A 23,837-nucleotide genomic window follows, 5' to 3' on the forward strand; every position below is an offset into this window, starting at 1 on the left:
ACGTGTGTTTGTGTTATGTAAGAGAAGAAGTGTAAAATGTCTGCTCCTCCCGGCCCACATCCATCTCTCAGCGCCGTCTTCCTGACCTCAGATCCCGAACTGTCACAAGAGCGAACAGGTGCCGCCGCTCTTACTCAATAGGCTTGTGTGGCACGCCGCTGCCCTCAGCCCCGTCCTGGCACCGCTCGCCCCCTTCAACCCCTGCTTGCTTCAAGTTCAATTTACAGCCAGCTCTTGGAAAGCTTTAAAAAGATTCTGGAAGGTGTTTCCAGGCATCGGCGCAATCAATACACCAGCTCGTTTTTTAAATGTTCTCCTTGTCATTTTGTGGAAGTCGATTTGCTTTAATTCGTTTTTAGCCGTCATCAGAGCGGTGGATATTTCATAGACTTCATTTTGCTGGTCGCCTGCCCAGATTTCTGAGAAAGCAGACTCGTGCACGGATGTATTCCACTGTGATTTATAATGTGGCGGTCTGGCCGCGGCTTCAGAAAGCAGATTTCTATGGATACCAGCTGGGCGGTGGCAGAGTGCGCGAACCCGAGCCCTCCGATTCGTACAGAGGCTTTGTCACTCGCTAGGTGTCGGGCTGCAAAGGCAGGAGATGGATAAAAAGAAAGCGAGAGGGAGAGGCAGAGCCGGTGGTATAAACAGGCCTTACATAACCGGCCCGTTGATGCCAGGAGCGGAGCCGGGTGGCAGCTGACGGAAACGGAGAGAGAAAAGTAGAAGTGCAGAATAATCAGAAGCGAGGCCCCGCGGTGCCGCCACGTCGGTCCTGCAGGAGAGGAGAGCGCCTCGCCGGTCAAACAGAAACCCGCCGCGCTGGACTCAGCGCGACTCCCAGGGGCTTAGTGCCTCTGCCGGCGGACACGCAGAGGGTTAAGCCGTCTCACAGGGAAAAGCTGAGGCTTATTGGCTGACGCATATTTCTTTAACGAATGATCAGCAGTCAGTGGGGAGACAAGGGGGCCAGATCCACCGTTTAACTTCTTCTTTTTTTTTTCCTCGGCCTTTCTCCTTATGTAAGATGCAGCACGCCTGAATTGCATCTTATCATATTACGTGATCCCTCTTGTCAGCTCTGCTCCGCAGTCAGCCCCAGTGTGCCTGTTAGCAGCTGCAGTGCAGCAGGCACCTTGGCGATACCGGCGCTCATGGCGGCCGCACATCAGTTTCCTCCTCACAACAACAGCTGGCAGCCTGTCGTCACATCCGACTTCAGGCACGCCGCTCGTCCTCCTTGCTCTCACCTTCCCTTTCTGTCATGTTAATTATGTTTAAAGTCTTTACATACACTGTGTGATGTTTCTGCTCATGAAGAATATATCATTAATTTACTAATTTGAAAACATTAATTAGACTGTGAACTTTATTTCCTCTGAAAATGTTTCATGCAGGCACGAAGAGCTGAATCTGTCAAAGAGCTGCAGCTGATTTACATTTCTATAATCCTGCTGAGGAAATATCTGACGCAATACAAATGCTCAGCTTTCACTTTGATTTTCTGCATGATTTTTTTTTTCCCCCAGAAACTGCCTCCAACCTGTAACTATCTCGTCAGAAAAGTTTTTTGTCTCAGTTTTGGACAGTTCCACTCTACTGCAGACACACGGTCCGATGGGTTAAAAACAATAACCGAAAAAGAAAAAAAAAAAAGAGAGATTTGATGTGCAGCAGTGACTGTGCAGATGGCACACAGGCCAGCAGTTTGTCCTCTTGCCTTTGGCATATGTGACTGACCAGATTTGACAGATTTCGCCAGAAATTAGTTTTTTTTATGGCCGCAGTCATGAGTTGATCTTAAACTGATAACCTTGTAGAGCTTCAATCCCGGAGCTGTTGTGGAGGAGAAGTATGCCTGGTTGCATAAGTCGGCCTGTTGATCAGATCACTATCAATGAATGACCCTATCTTGTCAACGGCGGCTTGAAAAACAAGCAAACAACACTGTTGCATAAAGCCGAGGAGGAAAACAACTTAATACATTAAGAACTGGGCCTCCCTCGGACTTGAGTCGGCTGATCCTGCAGAGTTTTCTCGCCGGACAGCGTTCTTGCGCAGAAATGTTGCCTTACTGCCGTGAAGCCGTACATCGATTCACTGCGCGTCTTTCCCTCACAGAAGCGTCTCTCAGTCAGGCTAAACCTGGAAAGAGTGTTATGAAGGCTTTCAAACCTGCCCCAGAATCTTTGGATGCGGTAACTCTGCTTGCATCCACACCCCCCCCCCCCCCCCCCCCCCCATCCCCCCCCCCCCCCCCCCCCCCCCCCCCCCCCCCACCCCCCCCCCCCCCCCCCCCCCCCCCCCCCCCCCCCCCCCCCCCCCCCCCCCGACCCCTCACCTCTCTTCCCACTTTCGGACCCTTCCTCCTCCTCCTCCTCCTCCCTCTCACGCCACACGCTCACTTCGTGCCGTCCTGGCAGTGAAAAGTAGGGCAGGGTTTTCCTCTCTCTCTCTCTCTCTCTCTCTCGCTCTCTCTCTCTCTCTCTCTCTCTCTCTCTCTTTCTTTCTCTCTCTCTCTCTCTTTCTCTCTCCCTCTCTCTCTCTCTGCCCTCTGTGGGCTGATGTAACAGCGTTAGGGCCGAGGCGCTGTGTGCCCTCACTGTAACCACTCAGCTGATTACAGGTCTTATGTAAGCGGGGATTGTTGGGAGGAAAATGGGACGGAACACATGAGCCTGTCGGAGGGAAAAACAACTGCTCCCCGCGCACAAGGCATTCACGCAAAATTGCCCCGGGAGGTCGCTCCGTTTTTCGGCCGATCGTTTCCTTTCTCGCCCCGACTTCTCTCACTCGCACTTGTTGCGCGGCTCACAAAAGCCGACGCCCCGCGGCTCTGTGCCGTCGAATTAACTTAGCGAGGCCAATTTAATGAACACGCCGCTCCTTGCTGTGCGTGTGTTCACCTCCGTGCGTGAACGGCGTGTGGCCTCAGCAGGCGGCCAGGCCGGCTGGGTCGCCGCGTCTTTTGTGAGCGCATGCTTTTGAGTGTGCCTGCATGCTAACCACAAACCTCGCCGCTGCATGTCTGTTTAGAAGTGTCAACTCTCAGAACTGTGTCATGGGGAGCAGATCTTGTCAAACCAGGTGAGCATGGTGAGGCCTTACAGAGAGCCTTCCCGGTACCGTGATTGGAGGCTTATGTAACGCCTTTGAGCCAAGCCTGCGGCACATGGTCATGAGTAGAAACTATAATACAGACATTAAGATAATGAAAAGGAGTGGCTAATTAGCAGCTCAGAGCTAGATTACGCAGCGTTTTAAGTAGAACACTTGTTTGTTCTGATGTTACATCTGTCACAGAAATATCTAAGTAAAAAAAAAACTGTAAAAACTGAACAGAAAACTTATCCTCCACCTGCTTTTCCCCAGCGCTCCTTCTTTCACCGATTAACGGGCGACAACAAGTCGGAGAAATTCTTCAAGGTGTTTTATGAGCGCATGAAGCTGGCCCAGCAAGAAATCAAGGCCACCGTGACGGTCAACACCAGCGACCTGGGCAGCAAGAAGAAGGACGAGGAGCCGCCGGACAAAGACACGCCGGCACGCAAGAAAGGTCAGCGGTGAAGAGTCAGTCGGCGCAGCGAGCCGCACGGGAAAACGTTACGTAATCTGCTCAGTTGACACCATTATACAACATAATAAACTGTCCTTTTGCTGGTGTGTTGCATTAGATTTTTTTCTCTTTGAAACCTTCTCAAAGTCTGTTTTCTTTTATGCCAGTAGCCCACTGGTTCAAACCGGCAGGTGTAGGATATCCAGCACAACTCCACTTTCTTTTCTTTCTTCCTTGTTCCTCTTCTTTTTTCAGCCATAGAAATGGGTGATCGGCAGCACTTGGACTGTTCTACTGTGCGGCCGTCCTATTACGATTAATGCAGTTTGTGGTTTTGCATTGTCTTTATTTGACATATGAGTCCTTCCCTGATAAATTTCAAACAAATGCTGTTTTAAAACCACCTTATACTGTCTAGATGACTGTGCTTTAAGCCCAGGCGTGGGCATTAGATTGCTGTCTTCCCATGTAATGCCCGGATGATGGTGAGAATGAATGAATGAATTGTTTTTCTGGTCATATTTCTACACATAAAAACTACAAATGCCAACAAAATGTTGCCCAAGAAGGGAATTAGGCTGAAGCCAGTGGCTTATTTATGCCTGTGCTGTAAATCCTTTGGAATAACCGATGATAACTACCACTTAGAAACAAAATCAACAACAAAAGAAACGAACGCAGAAGAAAGAGCTTTCTGGAAGTCGACACTGAGCTGTACACTGAGAGCATTTCACAGTTTAACTCCCGGACAATTTAAACAAAGCATGGATAGTTTTGGGCAGAGTTGAAGCATAGATCATCTGGAATTACTCCAGATTACTGTACAACTGGGTTTAATTCAAGATTCTAGTAAAATACATGCATATTGATTAAAGTTAGAAATGGTTATTTTCCTTAAATGAGCTTTTATAGTTCTCATCAGTCCTTGTGTAAAAACATGGCTTTGTTCTTTGATTCACTTTGGTGAACTGAACAACGGTGTTCCCAGAAAATGATTTTTAGAATTGTTCCTGAGCCATGCGATGGTTTCCAATATGCAGTCATGAGGCTTTTAGCCTTTTAGCTTTTAGCCATTGCTCAATGAGACAGATTTTTTTTTTTTTTTTTTTTTGCAGATCGGTTAAGCTCTGCCCAGAAATTGCAAAATCCTCCTCAGTCTATTTGGTGTTGAAGGCCTCATGTTCAAAGCTTTTAAAGTTGGAGTGGTCTCTGCAGTCCGATTCAGATATTTTCATTAATTAACTCTTAAAATTTATCACCTTACAAAAACATATGGATGTTGTTTGTGTTTTGGTTGTCTGATGATTTACAAACCATTTTATTCTGTTCTTAATTACTTTACACAGTACCCTAACTTTTTTAATTTACAGTTTTAAATAAAAATGTATTGAATTAGATCCTGCTCTCTTATACACTTTGTGGTGCTAAATTAAAGCACTATATTAATCTAATTATTTGATTAGATTCAGATTTCATTACATGAAGCATCATTTTTCAAATGAACATTTCTGACTCTTCTTCTGGTCGTTTCTCTGCGTTTGACTCGCCCCTGGCTCTCGGCGGTTAGTGAAAGATGTGCCGGTGGTGGCAGTCGTGACCGAGGAGGTGAAGGAGCAGCTGGCGGAGGCCTCCGCCGTCACCAAGAAGGCCTACACCACCTACCGGCGCGAGGCCGAGGCCGAGGAGCACCAGGCGGCCGCCGAGGGCGCCCCCGTTCCCACGGCCGACAAGAGCCAGGAGGAGGGCGAGATGAGCGTCGTCATCACCATCATGCAGCCCATCCTGCGCCTCATGCAGCTGCTCTGCGAGAATCACAACAGAGATCTGCAGGTCAGCCGTCACCGCTGCCACCGCCGCGCCCCCTCCCACGACACGCTGACATTTCCTGACCCGAGTTCCGAATTTCAATCACCACGCTCACTTATTGAGAAATGAAACCGTGTTGAAAATAGGCACACGTTGCAGAACTTCCTGATGCTAGCTGTTTCCATACCCGATGCGTCTCGGTCTGGTTTCACTATGAGGAGTGTGTTTGGGTTGCTGGAGGTTGCCATCGCTCAGCCCAGACAGTAGACTTCCTCCCTGCACTGATTCTGTTTTCGGCCCGGACCGGTGCAGGGCTCATTAAAGGAGAGTTGGCTCAGTTGCTGAGTCGCTCCGTCTCCCCCGCCCCGACTCCGCGTGGGTTGCGAGATATTGATTCACTGCCAGCCGCACCGCACACATGACCAATTCGCTGAGACGTTTCGGTTCATTCCAGAGACACTGCTGCCGTTCTTGTTTTTGCTGCAGTCTCGGCTTTCCAGCTTGAAAAGTCCCGCAAGAAGAATGAGCCTTCTGAACTATTTATATTTGGGTTTGCCTTCAAAGTCGATACAAGTGTCGGTAGAAGGAAAGTGACCCTGATAAGTGAACTTGTGACATCTCTGTATGACTAAACACGCCACGTAGCAACGGTGTCAACTATGATAATAATTAAAGAAGCGTCTTTTTGAGCCTTTCATTTCCCTTGTTGTCTTTCTTCAGAACTTTCTACGCAACCAAAATAACAAGAACAACTATAACCTGGTGTGTGAGACGCTCCAGTTCCTGGACTGCATCTGCGGGAGCACCACAGGAGGACTGGGGCTGCTCGGGCTCTACATCAACGAGAAGAACGTGGGACTGATCAACCAGACGGTGGAGAGCCTCACCGAGTACTGCCAGGGCCCCTGTCACGAGAACCAGGTGACGCAGACTCTGCCTTCCAGCTGCAGGAGTCGAAGTTTTCCCCCACTGAGCGACAGACGCCTGCCGGCAGACCGACAGCGGTGTTTGGGTGGTATTGTAATTAGCGCCGAGTGCTCCCTGCCCGGCTCTCGGCTCAGCTGCCACGCTCAAGCTATTCAGTCTCTCGTCTCTCCTCAGCAGTGTAACACCAGCCCACACTGGGCTCGGTGCCCGTGTTTGTTCTCTGGCGCGGATTAGCATCGCTTAGTCCGCTCACATGATGGTGGCATCCTCTGTTCCTGCCGCCGTGGGGTCATTTCATGGCAAGTGTGAAACTGGCATGACTAAACAAGCAGGCGGGCTAAATGCAGTCACTGTCTGAGGCCGCTTTAATTCCTTCGATCGCGGCTGAACGGGGGATTGCCGACACACACGCAGCTCTTTGTTCACATCTGCCGAGGGGAAAAAGAGAGACACGAGTACCTAGATTAGTTTTCTCTTTTATATCCTCCTTTAGTTAAAGCCACTCCACAAAGCCATTGTTCTGTTTTAGATGTGGTTTATCAATCAGCAAATATTTGTTTTTCCATTACTGTTAAAAATTGACAGTCGGTATGAGCTGTGATCTGCCTCGCTAGGACCTGACCTTCTGCTCGAGTTGGAAAGCTTCAAGGAATCACAGTGATGACACACCAGATTTCAGCAGCTGAAAACGAAACAAGAATGAAATGCTGCAAAATTTAGACAACCTCTCACACATAGTCATCACTCACTGATTTGTTTTTGCTGCTGTTTGCCTTGAAACTTTTTGTGTGCTTCATCTTCTCCCACGTGTAAATCTGCCTGTTGTACCTCATTTTCAGTCTTCCACCAGTTCTGGAGGGAACCTTTGCATTTACATCCACAAACAAATCAACGCTCTCTGCATTTGTTTTTATTCACGGAGCCTTATATTTTTTTACTTGTTGGCATAATTTAATGATAATCGTGATGCTCAGTAAAACTGAAATGCTGCTGAGTTAATCTTGTCGTCGCTGGATTTGCCCGTCAGAACTGCATCGCCACTCATGAGTGTAACGGCATCGACATCATCATCGCGCTCATCCTCAACGACATCAACCCTCTGGGGAAGAAGAGGATGGATCTGGTGCTGGAGCTCAAAGTGAGTCTTCATAGTTCTGAGAATAGACACAGACTCTTCACAGAAGGCCAATCTTTACCTCACTGGTTAATTTGCAGATTCTGTTGCATATTCAGGTTTTCCATGTCCAGACTTTAAATTGGTTTCATAAGTTTCAAACGCAGAGCACGGTCTCATTCTTCCACGGAGAAATTGACCTAAATGGAACATTATTTCACCAGTTACGCTGCTCACACGTAGCGCTAAAACACATCCTATTTCACCCCAGAGTTATGACTCTGATTATTAGTTAAAATGCAATTTAGCAGAGATTGTCGCGCCGCTGTGTGAAAATCTCAGAAGTGCACCGATTGAAAGTAAGTAGGCCAAAATATCCTTATGCAACCCTTCCTCCGTCTAAAGTGCTTTGTGGCAAATTACATAACAGTGACTCATGACAAAATAAGAATATTTACATTTAGTGTTCTTCATTAACTGCCTGCGTTCAGCCAGGAATGCTAAACGGCAACCGGATTATGTTTGCGCTGTCATCCTTTCTCTCATTATTTAACAGAATAATGCCTCCAAGCTTCTCCTGGCGATCATGGAGAGTCGCCATGACAGCGAGAACGCCGAGAGGATCCTGTACAACATGAGGCCCAAAGAGCTGGTGCGTGTGGCCGCCGCGTCAGCCGCCGCGTCGGGCGGGCGCCGTTATGACACATCTGCATTTTGCTTCTTGCAGGTGGAGGTGATCAAGAAGGCGTATATGCAGGGGGAGATAGAGGTGGAGGAGCCGCAGGAGGGCGAGGACGGAGAGGAGGAGCACTCGGCGTCCCCGCGCAACGTCGGCCACAACATCTACATCTTGGCGCATCAAGTAAGCCGCCGTCTTCGACCCCCGAACGACTCGAGTCGTCCTACATGGAGCCGTTCGCTTCACGGCGACTTCATGGCTCATTTCCCGTCGCCGCTGAAAGCAAAACATGTGAAACCTGCCGCTCCACACGCATCTCCTGTTTTTCAAAGCCTGGGGCTTTGTGCGGTGCGCTCAAGCCATCAGTGAGTTTAATCATAACAGCAGTTATGTAACGCGGGCGGTCGGTCCCCTCCCTGCAGGTGAATGAATGAAATTCGGCATTCCTAGAAAGTTGAAAAGATTTGCATACAGTGTTTCTGATTTTCAATCAAATGAACAAAGCGCAGCATTTACACAATTCTTTAGTTTTGTTATGTAAAAGTAGCAGTTTTAATCATGGTGATTGTCTGTTGTTGATCTGTTGCAGTTAGCCCGCCACAACAAGGAACTGCAGGCGATGCTGAAGCCGGGGGGGACGTACGGAGAGGGCGACGAGGCCCTGGAGTTCTACGCCAAGCACACGGCTCAGATCGAGGTCAGTTGTTGTCTTTAGGTAAAATTCTCTGGGTTTTTTTTCCCCTCTTGTTTCCCACAGATGTACTGTTGCACACACACACACACACACACACTATCTCACATCTGCTGTGAGACGTCAGCCTCAACTAAAGAAGACACTGACATGTTTTGGCTTAGCGGTTGACGTGAGGCATGTTTTTGTTGATCTGTTTGTGCACTTTATTATGTCCGGCGGCAGAATGACGAACGCCTTTGGCGCGTTTGCACGTTTTCCTGTGTGCAGAAGCGAGCAGAAGGGAATGTTGTTCGCTGGCGGCGCTCCAAGCTGAAGTTGCGGTGCAGTTTATCAGCTGCTTTTATAGAGAAGGCACTTATCTGCACTGCCAAGTATAATACTCGGGCCATTTGGCCTAAGAAAACAAGTCTTAGAGGTGAATTAAGTGAATAAGCTTCATATGAATGACACGTCTGTTGGTGTGGTTGTGTCCAGATCGTACGACTGGATCGCACGATGGAGCAGATAGTCTTCCCAGTGCCCAACATCTGTGAGTTCCTCACCCACGAGTCCAAGCTGCGCGTCTACTACACCACCGACGAGCGATGAGCAAGGCAGCAAGATCAATGACTTCTTCCTGCGCTCTGAGGACCTTTTTAATGAGATGAATTGGCAGAAGAAGCTGCGAGGTACTCAAGAGGCCACTGGTAACACAAACACAGTTCCCTGTGCGTGGTTCTCCTCAACTCTTTACCTCCTAGTCTCATGTTTAAGCTCTTTCCTCTTGCATCCCTCCAGGCCCCAAATCCCCCATTTTTGTATCCCTTTTCCCCCCTTTTTCACTAAGTTCTAGATGCCAAATCGGAATAAAACACTGACACGGCGGTCTTATTCCTGATATTACATAATGAATTTTTAATGATATTATGTGACCTACTGTCCTGTCAACACTCTGTCAGCGCAAATGAAATTATAAGTCCTCTGTAAACTAAAGCAAACACAGACAACGAAGTCCCGGCATGGTGAGAGCTTTAGTTAAGACAACACAGAGAAATATGTGGAACTGAAACTCAGTCGTGGGTAATGCACTCTGTGTCTATCAACAGTTACAACTTGAGATTAGGTATTTCCCAAGATTACTGTGAATCAGCAGCGTTAGAATGGCCACACCCTGCTCCTTGACCCCTGGACGGATGAAAGAGGACAGAGGAGATAAGCCTTGTTACGTTGTGTCTGAATCACCGTCTGCTCATTCTGTTTACTTCACCTGAAAACGCCTGCGAGCGGCCACGGAGCGAATGTGACGGCAGTGAGAATGAGAGTGACCCTCAGCGGCTGACGTCGTCCCGTCCCTGTGACAGAGTGAATGATTGACACAGTGCGACGTTATGGTCTTCGTGAAATGTGACTTTGACGTGACTCTGTGTTATAAATACAAAGGAGGATGGAGAAGTTGAACTTTTATGGCTGGAGGTAACTGAAGCAGAGGGTGTCAAACATAAGGCCCGTGGATCAAAAGTGGCCTGCAAGAGGCTTAAATCTGGCCGATCTCCAAACCCCCGAGCTAATTGTAGAGAGTTTAAAGATTTTTCAACATTTTTTTTTTTTTTTTTTGCGTAGCTGAACATTGGCTTTATGTTGAGATTATAGTCATTCAGATCATGAGGTTGCCGTTGCCGTTGCCCCACTGACTCCTTATCTGTCCGCTTGTTTGTTTTTCCTCTCCTGGTTGAGCAGCAAGCCGCGGCTTGTCTGCGGCCAGGTTTGAGGGAACTTGGCCCATCTGTAACGCGAAAAGCATGTGAAGATAAACGGCCTCTTTCCTTTGTGAATGAATCAGCGCGGCGTGAGGCCGCGCGCTGTTCCGCCGGCGTGAGGCACTTCGTCATCAATACAGTGACTTCTGCTGCCGAAAGTCCCCACCCGCAGTTCTTCTTTTCTAATGAATAGCTGGACTCAAAATAGCATTAACCATGACACTGATCTCCTGACCAACGTTTATGTAGGCCGTGTGCATCTGTGTGGTGTGTGTGTATGTGTGTGTGTGAGCAAGGTCACGTGTAGTGCGCTCCTTAAAGTAGAAAACTGTTTGTGTAACATGCATGAATGACAACCGATTTTATTTAGTACAAAAGTTTTCCTCCTCATTTTACCCCTCATAGTGAACACTTCCTTCAGTTTTTGTCTCGTTATAATGCAAGTAAAACCACACAGAGGCATTCTGGGTTGTTTGGCTGTTTCACTCCGTATTTAGTAATTATATCAAAGGTACCGTTGATCCAAATTAAGAGATTCCTTTTTCTTCTATATCTATTAATAGCGTGGCAACGATTTACTAATGAGATTATCTGTTCAAAAATAGGCTTGAAAGATGTTTTCATGCCACAATTTTATAGCCGCTTTTGATTTTTATGTGTAGCAAATATTAGATGAACGAGATACAAAGTTCACAACTAATTTCTTTGTCTTCGCTTTGCGTGAAACTATCTAAATCTTTAATTTAGGGCGCAAAAAGCTGTGCCCGCAGCTAATTTTTGATGTGAAACAATGCCTTGCCATTGTGTGTTTTTATTTGTGCTCTAAAGCAAAGTGCACCATCGGCTCATATGTGTTTGCTCGGTTCACGTAGAGGAGTTTGCATGATGCTCTGCAGTGAAATGACCTGCGTTAATTTGCTCCAATGCACGTCTCTGCAGCCCAGCCCATACTGTACTGGTGCTCCAGGAACATGTCCTTCTGGAGCAGCATCTCCTTCAACCTGGCTGTGCTCATGAACCTGCTGGTGGCCTTCTTCTACCCTCTGGAGGGCGTCCGAGGAGGTCAGTCACCTTCGCTCCGCTGCCTTTGCCTGTACATGCTGTGTAAACAGAGCCTTACCGTGGCAATTAATTGTGATCGGTTCAGAAATTATGGAGCATAGAAGCAAAAACATGTGAAGGAGCTGCAGAAACATCAGTGACAAGAACAACACAGTCATACCGAAGCACTTTTACAGAGGGAAGAACAAACGATTCCACGTGAGCAAACAAAGGCAACAGAAAGGGAAACTTTTCACAGTCAGAAAAGGCTGCAGAACCAGGCTCGGCGGCGGTGGCTTTCTGCTCTTTGGTTTGTGGTTAAGACAAGGAAAAGAAAAGGACAGGGCCGAAAGCAACAAGCAAGCTAACACGTTGTCATCAGCAGGCAAGCTAATCCAGTGGCTGTAGATTTACAATGCAGAGCCTTCGAACCGTCAACCGCTACAGGACTGTCTGAGTTCAGCTCGGTTAATAACTTCATTTTTGGAGATTTATTTTTCTCAGAATGTGATATTTCACTTTCTTCTTGCTGTTCCACACTAGAAAAGATTTCTGCCGCGGTTTAGTAAAAACATGACAGCGGTTGAAACAGTGCAACTCTTGTAATCCAACATGTTCTTTCTTTGATCAACTCAGTTCTTGGAAGGACTTCATTGTAGCGGCACTGCTAGTGGCCAGTGTTTATCTGATGGATCAGATCCTCCTGAGGAGCTTCGGGAGATACACTTCCATACTTCCTTTAATACTGCATTCTGGGAAAACATGTTTGAGTTACATAACCTTCATGTTTTTGTTTATCCTGAAGATAATATATGCTCAGTCAAACATAACACAGTGTCTATTTTATCACAGGAAATAGAAATAAGAGCAGAAACACTGAAGCACTGAGGTGGAGGGTGGAGCAGGAGATGGTACGGACGGTGCACCGTCGGAAACGTGTATGGCATTAATGAATGCGAGTCAAATCCGGCTGTTTTTCTTTCAACTTTTTTTTAGGGTGTGTTATTTTTACAGTATGCTGTGACGCCGCGGTGCTTTATGTGCTCCTTTCAGGTGCAGCCAGGCGAAAAGAAACATGACTAATCTGAGTTTGTGTCGAATGACATTGTTCTGGACCACCTCCTTTGAACTTTGGAGTCGAGGACAATGCAGACTCACACGGGTTGACCCGGGATGAAAAAAAACTTCTCTCTGATAGGCCGATCAGAGGAGGGTTTTGTGTTGTTTCTGCATGTTTTCCCGCAGGTGAATTCACAGCAGCGCTCCCTTTAAACTGTAATCACAAGGCGAGAAAATTGGCAGAGGTACAGTGTGGGACGGTTCACGCCTCCTGTCTGGAAATGACACGGTCCCACTGAAATGAGAGAAACTTCTGTGACTTGAAGGCGAAAGCGGACAGGTGCAAGTGGAAATGTGCGTGTGTGTGTGGAATTGAAAATGCAAAAAGATGCTGTTGCACACTTTTATTGCACTCCTCTCTCGATTTGAGCCATTACAAGTTGCGGATACTACAGATAGTAGTAGAAGTAAAACGTATTTAATCCTACCCCCTTCTACAAGATTCAACAATCGAATTTTGTGCAAACATGTTTTCTCTATTCAACTGCTCATATTTAAGTTCAAAAAATTAGTTTAAGACATTTAATGTCAGCAGAAACATCTCACCTGCTTAAAACCAGTTCAAAAATACGAAGATCGAACTGAAGTCTGTCCGCTGATGATCTGGAACGCTGCGTGTGTTGAAAATATTTGTAAAATGCTTGTGTTTCTTCGCATTAATTGAAAATGTGATGAGATCTGATCACCTCTCAGTGCGGCGCACGCTCACTGTGCAACAGGACATTTTAAAGACTTTCCTGTGACTGTGGTTTGGGTGTAGCTTCACACCTCCCTGACTACTGTGAGCCTCCGCACGTAGAGGCGCTGTGAGAGTGTAATCCGAGCTCAAGGTTCGAATTGTAAGTGCAGCACTGCCACAAAAGACCAAGATGGATTTGTTCTTAATTAGGTCCTGACTGTTTATCGATACTGCGCTTTCTCTGAGCTCGACGCTGACACTGCTTTGCACGGCGTCAGATTTCTTGTCTCATTCTCACTCTGGTATGGGTTTGAGTGGCCCTCTCCTCCATATGTAACGCTTCAGGTAATTGGATGAGTGTTTGCATGCGTGTTTGTGTACGTGCGGACTGTAAATACCCCGAATCTCCGGCAGGAAATACAATACGACGCAGCAGCAGCAGCACAGGCTGCAGAGCCTGAGGCGCCGTTGAAAGTGACACCTATGCAGTAAAAGGCAAACGGCAAGAAGACTTTACGCTCACGTAACTCACAGCATTGCATCCTGAAATAAATGCGTGTCTCAGCTGGTGAAAGAAGATCCCGGTTTATTTTTTCTAGCTGATATACAGGTACAGGATATGAATGGATCAATGTTTTTAATAGACACTCACACCACAGGGTTTAAAGTCTGAAGCATGTTTGACGCCGTGGTGCCGCACATCCAGATGAAGCGCCATGAAGAAGAGCACCGTGGGTGAAGTGGCTCGCTTCAGGAGTCGGGGGGGATTCTGAGAAGGCCCCGTTTGGATCTGATTCAGAAAAGCTTTTTTTACACAGCCACCTGCTTCAGGCGGATCACTTTTAAGGTGCAGCAGCTGGCAAACCAGCGAGGCTGAAGAAGATGAGGTGGACTTAAAGGGTCCCAGTTCAGGGTTTTAGTTCCCTTTTTTTTAGTTTAAAACTACTATTGGTTGTGGTTCATGATAAATGTCAATAACTCATTGACTATAATATTTTACTTGATAGGGAGAAATATTCTAAAATTTCAGCATAGGCTGAGGCCAGGTTAGCTGTGTTCAGATGTGTCAAACATAAGGCCCGTGGGTCAAAACCGCCCCACAAGAGGCTTCAAACGGGCCAGCCATACCACCAAGCAAATGGTAAAAAAATCTAAGAAAACATGCAGCGCAAACACGACACAGCTGAGCTGAGATGTTGGCGATGAATTGATCAAACTCTCTCTGTTTTTTTGCAAACATATAGACATTTCCATCAGTCTGCATCTGACAAAGATGTCTGGAGCTTCCTGCCAGGATTGGTCTATTATATTTATGTTTTTAGCTTAGCAGCTGCATAGTGCGGTTTATTAATAGAACGAGTTATTTCGGTTTTGTTATTATATAGTTTAAACATGAATTGGTGTCATCATGTGATGTGGAATGAAGACAAGATGGGGGTTTTTTTTTCCAGGCTCCCTTTTTTCCAGTCTCCTTTAATTTCCGCCTTCGGCTGCATGTCAAATGGCTGATTTGATTATCGGCTTTTGAAGTGGTGCGCTCAACACTGAAGTCACTTCTAATTGCTTGGGTCAAATGAAGTCCATGATTTGTATTATTGAACTCAAAGTTAATGGATTTATGGCGAGGTCTTCAGTGTTGTTCTCAATGTGTTGCTTTTTTTTTTTTATATGAAAAGTGTTAAACAAATAAAGTTTGACTTGTGGCGGAACAATCAAAGTTAATTCTGAGCTTTAGTAACTTTTGCAGTAACTTCTCAGCTTTGAACTTTAAAGCCAGAATGATTTACTTGAAATGTTTAATTGTGGCTGAATTCAAAGCGCTCACAAGCTCTGAGTATTAGTAAAAAATGACTGTTTTCTTGATTTTAAAAAAGCTGAATTAATTGCATACAGCATTCAGATCTGGGAGTTCAGCTTTCCTGCGTGGCGTACAGACACACTTGACCTCGTGGCCCACGTCACGTTAACCCCTGGTCAGCCTCTTCTTTCATGTAGCTGTAATGTGCAGATTTCAATCAAGAAAATCTGTGTGGTGTTGAGTCACAAGGTGTGAAGTATTACTACAAAGCCACTGATTTAGAGCGAAAAGTCTCAGTGATACCGGTTCCTCTGTAGCTGGAGATTCAGATAAGTAATCTACAGACCTTTGCATGTTTTGTTTTTTGTGGAGTTTCAGTTTTCTTTTCACTTACTCCTTTCCTTTTTTTTTGTTTTTTGCTCAGTCCTCCTTGAGGGCACTATTTGTCGGGGGATGTGAAAAGCCGCAGCCATTAAGGCCCCCATTGTTCCAGTGCAAAGAGAAGACGCACATTGTGATCCGCATAAACTTTCGATTGTTCTGTCCGGGGTCAAACGGCGAGGTCCCTTTTGTTTGAACTTCCTCGCAGCGGTGTGAAAAAGAAGGTTGTTTGCATAGTTTCACCAACTCGTGGTGATTTTCAGTGTCAAAGGTCCTCGGAGGGCTTGAGGGGTTCAGTTCAGGACGCACCGCTCACTGTCAGATCGGCTGATTGATGTTGACTTCAGACCGACGCCAGTCACCAGGTGGGGGAAAAAAACATCTTACGTTTCCACAAGTTGTGTAACGGTGAAAGATTGCATCTATGAACACACAGTCACCTCAGGATCCTGACTCCTGTCAGCTTCATTTGGTTACAAATCACATGTATCGCTGCGAGTCTGACTTGAAGACGCTGATGGGAAAATTGTATCAATCAGTGATTATTGGCAAAATGTAGGTAAATGGTTCACGTTGGGAAAACTCCTTGTTTAGAAATTGTTTAAGGAATAAATAATAATCTAATAATGATAATAGTTTAAGCTCATCAAACAATCATCAGTGTTAGACAAAGATGAACCAAGTAGACAGTTTTCACAATTGGTTGGTAGGTTTGTGTAGCTTTTTGCCCTAAAACATGAAATCATCGTTAAAAAACTGCATTTTGTGTTTACTTCGGTTATCTTTGTAAAATATGTAAATATTTGATGGTTATAAACATTTATTTAGGGGGGAAAAAGTGTTTTGTTTGGAACTTTTACCATTTGCTTGGTGGTTTTATTCGTCAGATTGGAGCCTGTGGCGGGCCAGTGTTGGTCCACAGGCCTTATGTTTGACACCCCTGGTTGGTTTGGATCAGGCGGCTGTGAGGATGGACGCACAGTTCAAATGTGTCCAGGAAGAAGACGGTGGAGCTGCGCCGCAGCCGCCCGTCCACAATGGCTTGGATCCGTAAAGCGAGGCGCCGTGGCGTAAAGGTCAGGCTTTCTCCCTCACGGCGGCGGAGCCGGGGAGATGAATGGTGCTAATCTGGAGGTGTGTGACGTCGAAGCCTCTGTATCTGGATTCGCCGCCAAGTGCGAGCACCCGGGCAGCCTGTTACGACGCGGCGCTTAGGTCCATCCCTGATGAATTTGGCTGGAGCCAAGTGTATTTTTAGCCAGCTGGAGGTTATGTAACAGGTACCTGTCATGTGATCTGCACACAGAGAGACGAGAAGGGGGGGTGGGGGGGTGGGGGGGGTGGATGGAGGGGACACTGAGAGTGGTCTCCCTGCAAAATAAACTCTGACTTCCATTGAAACTTGCACGAGTTAAGGCGTTGCAGCTTGTTTTTTTTTTTTTGTTTTTGTGTTGTTTTTTTTCATTCTGGTGAGGATCTGCTGGCACTGAGCTGCTGCATGGTGAGCTCATGATAATGCTTTGCTGACCTGCAGTGATGCAGCAGACGTAATAGTTAGGAGGCGGAGGGGCGGCGGGTAGGACACACACACACACACACACACACAGGCTGACTGGGTCCTGCACTAAATCAACATTCACAATGAGTAAATAAGGTCAGAGTCGACTTCTTCCAACGATGGGTCTGTTTCCTTAATGAGGATCTGCATTCCAGAGAAGATGCAAATGCAGAAAATTAAACTCATGTACTGATTTCAAAGTTTGACAAATGCTAAGAAGGTGAACTGAAATGCCTGTTTTGATCAGAATGAGCGGAAAACCCCGGTGCAACAGCTCAGTGCCATGTCTCTGGTCCTCAGGCACTCTGGAGCCCCATCTGTCTGCCCTGCTGTGGATAGCCATGCTGGTGTCTCTGGCCATCGTCATCGTCCTGCCCCAGCCTCACGGGATCCGGGCGCTCATCGCCTCCACCATCCTGCGCCTCATCTTCTCCGTAGGCTTAGAGCCCACGCTGCTCCTGCTGGGAGGCTTCAACGTAAGTGTGCAAAAAAAAAAAACTTACCAAGATAGAACATGCAGGATGCGCTTTGCTGCCCTGTAGATGATTCACTGGAATGTGTTTTGGCACAAGGCGCGGTCACATGCCAGCCATTAACCTAACCTTAACCCCACTCAGAGGAATAATGTGTGCACAGTGAGAGGGACAGAGCGGCTCCCAGTCCTGGAGCACAACAAAAAAAGCATTCAGCCACGAATTTGCAGTCAAGTGCACATGCAGACACGCCGATTCTTTGAGGCACGTAGCCGCCAAACAGAAATGTTCGCCGGAGCGTTGATGCATGAGGCCGGGGGAGTTTCCAAGCTGCCCTCACAAGTCAGCCACGGCGCACTGATTTAACCGAAAGTATCTCCCCATGCTATTTTAACACCCTGTTTCCGTTGTCCTCCAGTTATGTAATAAGGTCATCTTCCTGATGAGCTTTGTCGGGAACCGGGGAACCTTCACCGGGGATACAAAGCCATGATCATGGATGTGGAATTCCTCTACCACCTGCTCTACCTGATCATCTGCTCCCTGGGGGTCTTTGTCCACGTCTTCTTCTACAGCTTGCTAGTACGTGAGCGCACGCTCAAAACACATAATCCCTATAGAACTGACAACACTGCAAAATAAAATTCGTGTGTCAAGCCGGTCCCGTGCTCCAGCCTCTAACGCCGTTCCTCTCTGCAGCTCTTCGATCTGGTCTATCGAGAGGAGACCCTGCTGAACGTCATAAAAAGCGTCACCCGCAACGGGCGCTCCATCGTCCTGACGGCCGTGCTGGCTCTCATCCTCGTCTACCTCTTCTCTATCGTGGGATACATCTTCTTCAAAGACGACTTCATTCTGGCCGTCGACAGGATTCCCAACAAGACGCTCGGTAGGCAGGAACGCTGGTTTCCAGCCGTATCAGTGGAGGAGTTCATAATGCTGCTAACATTTACTACGTCCTCTGGATCAACGGAGAGCAAGAGCAGAATTTAAGTTTGGTAATAGTAGAGGAAGTGAAGAGATCTGAATGTGGCTGATAAAACCAGGGTGCAATCTGTGGGTGAGATGGCCACGCAAGACTGCAGAGTTATCGCTTTTTTTTTCCGGTGGTTGGAATTCCCCTGTCACAGTGATTAAAACTGCTTCACCATCAGACTGGAAAAGCACATAAAATAGACAGATTTACATTTAAGTGAAGCAGAGCCTTCACTCTCCGGCATCAGGAGGGAAAGTCTGCGTGCCGTGTGCTGCACGCCATGTGGCACATTTTATGAATTAATAAAATAAATCGTAGTCAACAGCTGATGCATCTCGCAGTGATGTGATTTTTTTTAATCTGATTTCCCTCACATTTCTGCCTGAAGTCTAACGCCACACACACACACTCCTCATCCTGCTTGTCTTCACACCTCTCCTTTTCTAAGTATATATTTTGGCTTGGTAATTTTTAATTAGCTTGACCTCCACTTTTTAATCTGTCGGAGATGTCGCCGTTATTATCCATTGTTGGAGAAATGCAGAGACGGTCGCATAATGTGTGGTGTTTCCCACCAGAGCATGGAGCCAGCATGGTCGGGGAGCTGTTCTCCGGAGGAGTCTGTCAGAAAGAAAATGGAGAAAACTGTTCGGCAGAGGCTGTGATGGATGGTGAGTTGACAGAAGGGAAAGGCAAACGTACGCGCGGCGGCGGGGTCGAAGGGTTCCTTTCAGTTTTTTTTTTTTTTTTTGAAACCGCATGTTTGTGCATGCAGGGCTCTCAGCAGATTCTCTCACGTCCGTGTGCCACTTTAGTCTGTCTACGTGTGTGCGTGTGTGTGTGCGTGGTGTGTGTGTTTGTGTGCGCACGCTCCTGTGCGAAGGTCTTTGCAGCTGCCTCGCTCTCCACGAGCGGACTCGTCCCACTGAGCAGCAGTTCTGTGCAGCGCCGGGTGGTCATGGGATTAAAACTGACTTGGCCAAGTGGGGGCTTCCAGAGAGCGGGGTGAAATGCCCAGAGGGGGGCGGCAGGGGGGTTAGGGGGACCGAGGATAAGACCCGAGGCCTGGGCACGGGGCTGAAAGGTCAGGGATTAATCACCGCCGGGTACAGGCAGGTCGATGGACCCGCTCAGATGATAATACGCTCCGGCAAACCAAGTGGCCTCCACGGGGGAAAAGCCACAACTGACGGATGAACACATGCAGCACCTTCAGATTGATCAGTCGACCATGTCGAATCCCCCGAGCCGCCCGGGGCCGACCTCGTCCCGGCTCACCCTCTTCATCATCACAGAAGAGGCCAATTATGGTCGTCTGGTGACTCGATTTATGCGCCAAAAGTTTGAGAAAAATCCCCAAACTGCTTGAACTCAAACAGGCTCCTAATGGGGCTGGTTTCATAAACCATGACTGAACAAATGTGAACGTTTGAAGTTTGGGTTTAACACATCTACAGGACATTAGATCGTAAATCTTGGTGCTTGGTCTTTTTAACAGGAAGCATTCAACCTAATCCATAAGTCAGTTGCTCAATCAAACTTTGTATACATACCTTGATTTACGCAGTCAAAGACATAATGGAGGGAAACAACGATTGATTGAACTGGGTCAAATAAAACCAAGTAACTAAAACACCCTAAAAGGGACCAGTGAAAAAATAAGTCATAGAATACCACAAAAAGATGTAACGATTCAATGATGATTCACTTGAAATATCAGCTGGTTTTGTAAATGACCAACCAACCCAAAAGTAATATGGAAACCAGAAATAACTAGAATAACTAGAAAGAGCTAGATTTTATGTTTGCATATTCTTGAATTAATTGTTCCAGCTGTTTGAATCCTAAAAAACTTTGATGGCTCAGCAAACGGTTTAGTCCTTCAGCCAGTCATTCTCAATGACCTGACTTGACTCTGATATTCTTATTTTCTCCTGTTTCGTTCAACACAGAGCTGCTGCGATGGCTGAATTTCCCCTTGTGGCATGAATACAGTCTTGTGTTTTATTCTGTGTTACATATTCAGCGGCATTAAGAAAGACCTAAAGTGAACCGAGGCTCTCAGCGAATGAACGAGCATCCACTGAAACAAACCTCATTCTCAGAACTGTAACTGCATCGCTCTATAGCTGTGGTTTCACTGGAAGTAAATGTGAGTTTAAAGCCAAGAAAAGGTCATTTAGCAATGGGCTGGCCTTCAAGACTCTCATTGTGAGTAATACTGTAACACGTTTCTGTCTGAAATACATGTGGAGGGGACGGACATCTGTTGGTCCTGAGTCACCAGGAAACACGAGCAGACCGCCGGGATCCCACAGCTGACACATTTGTCCCCCTCCACAGCGGCGGTCGCCGTCCAGCCATCGGCAGTGGTGATCGAGGACAAGGAGCGAACGTGTGACTCGCTGCTCATGTGCATTGTCACAGTGTTGAGTCAGGCCTCAGGAGCGGAGGAGGCGTCGGGGACGTCCTGCGTAAACCATCGAAAGAGGTACAAAGAAGAAAAACGCAACGAGAGTTTAATGAATACAGTAGGACTGCAGAACACCCAGATTAAGAGCTTTTACGCTTTATTGAGGCCATGAAAGCATCAACTCTTTAATTCTCGCCGACTTTCTTGAGGTAACGTAACTTATTTGACCCAAAAAAGCAGAAGCAGAGCGCCGCAGCGTGCACGGAGAAGCCGAGTGTGACTGAAATGTGTGCGCTGCAGAGGTCACGGAGGTTACGTGGAGGACTTTCATAACTCGAAGCATGCCAGAAAAAGCATTAATGGTGCTTATCCAGGATGAAGACAAGCTCGTACAGTAGTGCAACATGCTTTAGATCTGCGGCCTGACCCTCACAATGAGGCCGTGAGTCATGACCGCTTATATAAACTTCACTCGGCGCAACACTGACGTGAATTTGCTGCCCTCTTTTCAGCGAAACACGTTTGACAAGTGGATGTGTCACCTCTAATGCGTCCTCTTAGGGAAGCGGATATAAAAATGAATTCATGATTATTCATTTATCCCTTCATTCCTGTTAAAAGTTTTCCAGTCGCAAAAACAGACCCAGGAAACAGAGATGCCACGCAGGGTTATCTAACATGTTTCTAAATGTTTCTGTTGCTGTCCTCAGCTTCAAAATGCAGAATAATATGCATGTCATTGGGATTTTGTTAAAAGTTGGTGAGTCGTCTCTTCAATTTCAGTTTGAAACATGAACAAACAAGCAGGATTATGTGACTTGAGGTGGAGCAGTGTTCAATATCTACTAGCACCGTCTGACCGGTGGGATTACTGAGGCTCTTCCAACACCATGAAAGATGAGATTATGATAACAAAATGATTAAAGTTTGGCCTGGAAGTTGTGCGAGCCTTCAGCTGAACCATCCTCGTTTGCCCCCGTTCCCTCGGCAGGAGCCCCTGTTCGCAGCCCGAGTCATCTACGACCTGCTCTTCTTCTTCATGGTCATCATCATCGTCCTCAACCTCATCTTCGGTGTCATCATCGACACCTTCGCCGACCTGAGAAGCGAGAAGCAGAAGAAAGAGGAAATCCTGAAGACGACGTGTTTTATTTGCGGTGAGGAAACGCGATAGAATACGCTGAATTTTCACCGTTCTCCAGGACTGTTTACACCTAACGCTCTTCCCGTTCTGCTTACTCATCAGACCCGTACAGCTTTGAGTCACGACCTTTCACACATATTTTCATGCTTCATTATTTTTTTTTTTTACATCAATCATCCCCCTTTCATAGAACTGAGAGCGACTGAGAAGCTGTCGATATCTAATCGGCTGCACCCATCAGCGGGCGCCGTCTTTCAGATGACGACGAATTCGAGAGAAGTGGAGTGAGCGGTCCGCTCGTGAGCGTGCGACTGCTGCCACGCAGCGTCACATCACATCATTTTTTTTTTTTTAATCGGCCGTCAGTTGGAGCTGTTCTCGCTAAACTGAGAGTGATTCCTGTTTTTAGCCGGAGCGATGCGCGGTGCATGACTGAGACTTGCAACAACAAGCCATACGTGAACATTTTTAGCACGAGCCACTTCGGACGCGCTCGTCTGCAGATTCCCACATGACCCCATTTCCTCTTGGGGTTTTTTTGTTGTTTGTTTTTTTCCAGTCCGTCACCCTCCTCTAGGTCACAAGAACGGTTACGTCACCGTGCCAAGTCTGTTTCTTAACTCTTCCTAAGAAATCTGACTAACATCAAGTGTGTGTGTGTGTGTGTGTGTGTGTTGTTTTAATTGTTTTCTAGGCTTGGAAAGAGACAAGTTTGACAATAAGACCGTGACCTTTGAAGAACACATCAAAGTGGAGCACAACATGTGGCACTACTTGTTCTTTATTGTCCTGGTGAAGGTCAAAGACTCCACCGAGTACACCGGCCCCGAGAGCTACGTGGCTGAAATGATCCGGGTAAGGACGAGCCGCGTGCGCTTCTGCACGGAAACCGCTCAGACATCCCACACACGATCAGACGTCTCTCCTCCCAGGGGGCTTGGAGGTCAATTTAAAGTGTTACAAATGGGGAAAAGACATTTAAAAAGTTTTCATCAATACATAAATGTAGCAACAGTCGATGTCATCTTTGTTTAATCAAATTTGAGTCATTTTACCAAAACATTTCAGTAAATCACTCGTTTTAATTGGTTAATTAAAGTTAAATCGCCTGTAAGTACTAAGAAACTTTCAAGTTCACTTTTTTTTTTGTGTCCACTTCCTTTTTGAACACAGCCTTGTAATTGAGCAGCGGTACGAGCGAATATCACGTAGACGCATGCAGAAGCAGCGTGCAGCAGCCTGTCGGCTGCCGCTGTGGTCTTCACTGAGGTTAACCTTCACTCCGAGCGCCGTAGAAAGCGTGCCTTCACTCTTTAGTGTTACATGCACGGACGGCTGAACACAACCGATTATTGTAACCTTTTTTTTTTTTTTTTTTTTTTGAGTGTGTGTGTGTGTCCTGCACGAGCGACACGCGCTTTGTTTTCTACACCATTTACCCCCCAGAGTCTGTGTTATGCAATCCCTGCCTCCGTGACCTTGAATCTGTCCAAAGCGTTGCCACGTCAGTCGGCTCTGTGACGGGAGAATCGGCGTTCAGACGGCGCGCCGCGACGATGAAATGCGTTAATCCTGCGATGCAGCACGCGGCGTTTAAATCACTCAGCAGATGCCTGTAAAGAGGGGAGAAAAGCAGGGTTGTGATTTCTCATGTTGACTGACGCATGCCGTGAAAACGAGGGTGAGGATTCGTGTGTGTTACTGCAGGGCTGTCGGAACGTGAACCACAGGAAGACCAGA

At 46.9% G+C, this 23,837-nt stretch overlaps 1 pseudogene; it reads left to right on the top strand.

The window, feature by feature from the left end:
* LOC115388303 (inositol 1,4,5-trisphosphate receptor type 1-like) overlaps positions 1-23,837 on the top strand; it is an 83,562-nt pseudogene that overhangs the window by 51,876 nt on the left and 7,849 nt on the right.

The sequence above is a fragment of the Salarias fasciatus genome, chromosome 5 (assembly GCF_902148845.1).
Source record: "Salarias fasciatus chromosome 5, fSalaFa1.1, whole genome shotgun sequence".
NCBI lineage: Eukaryota > Metazoa > Chordata > Actinopteri > Blenniiformes > Blenniidae > Salarias > Salarias fasciatus.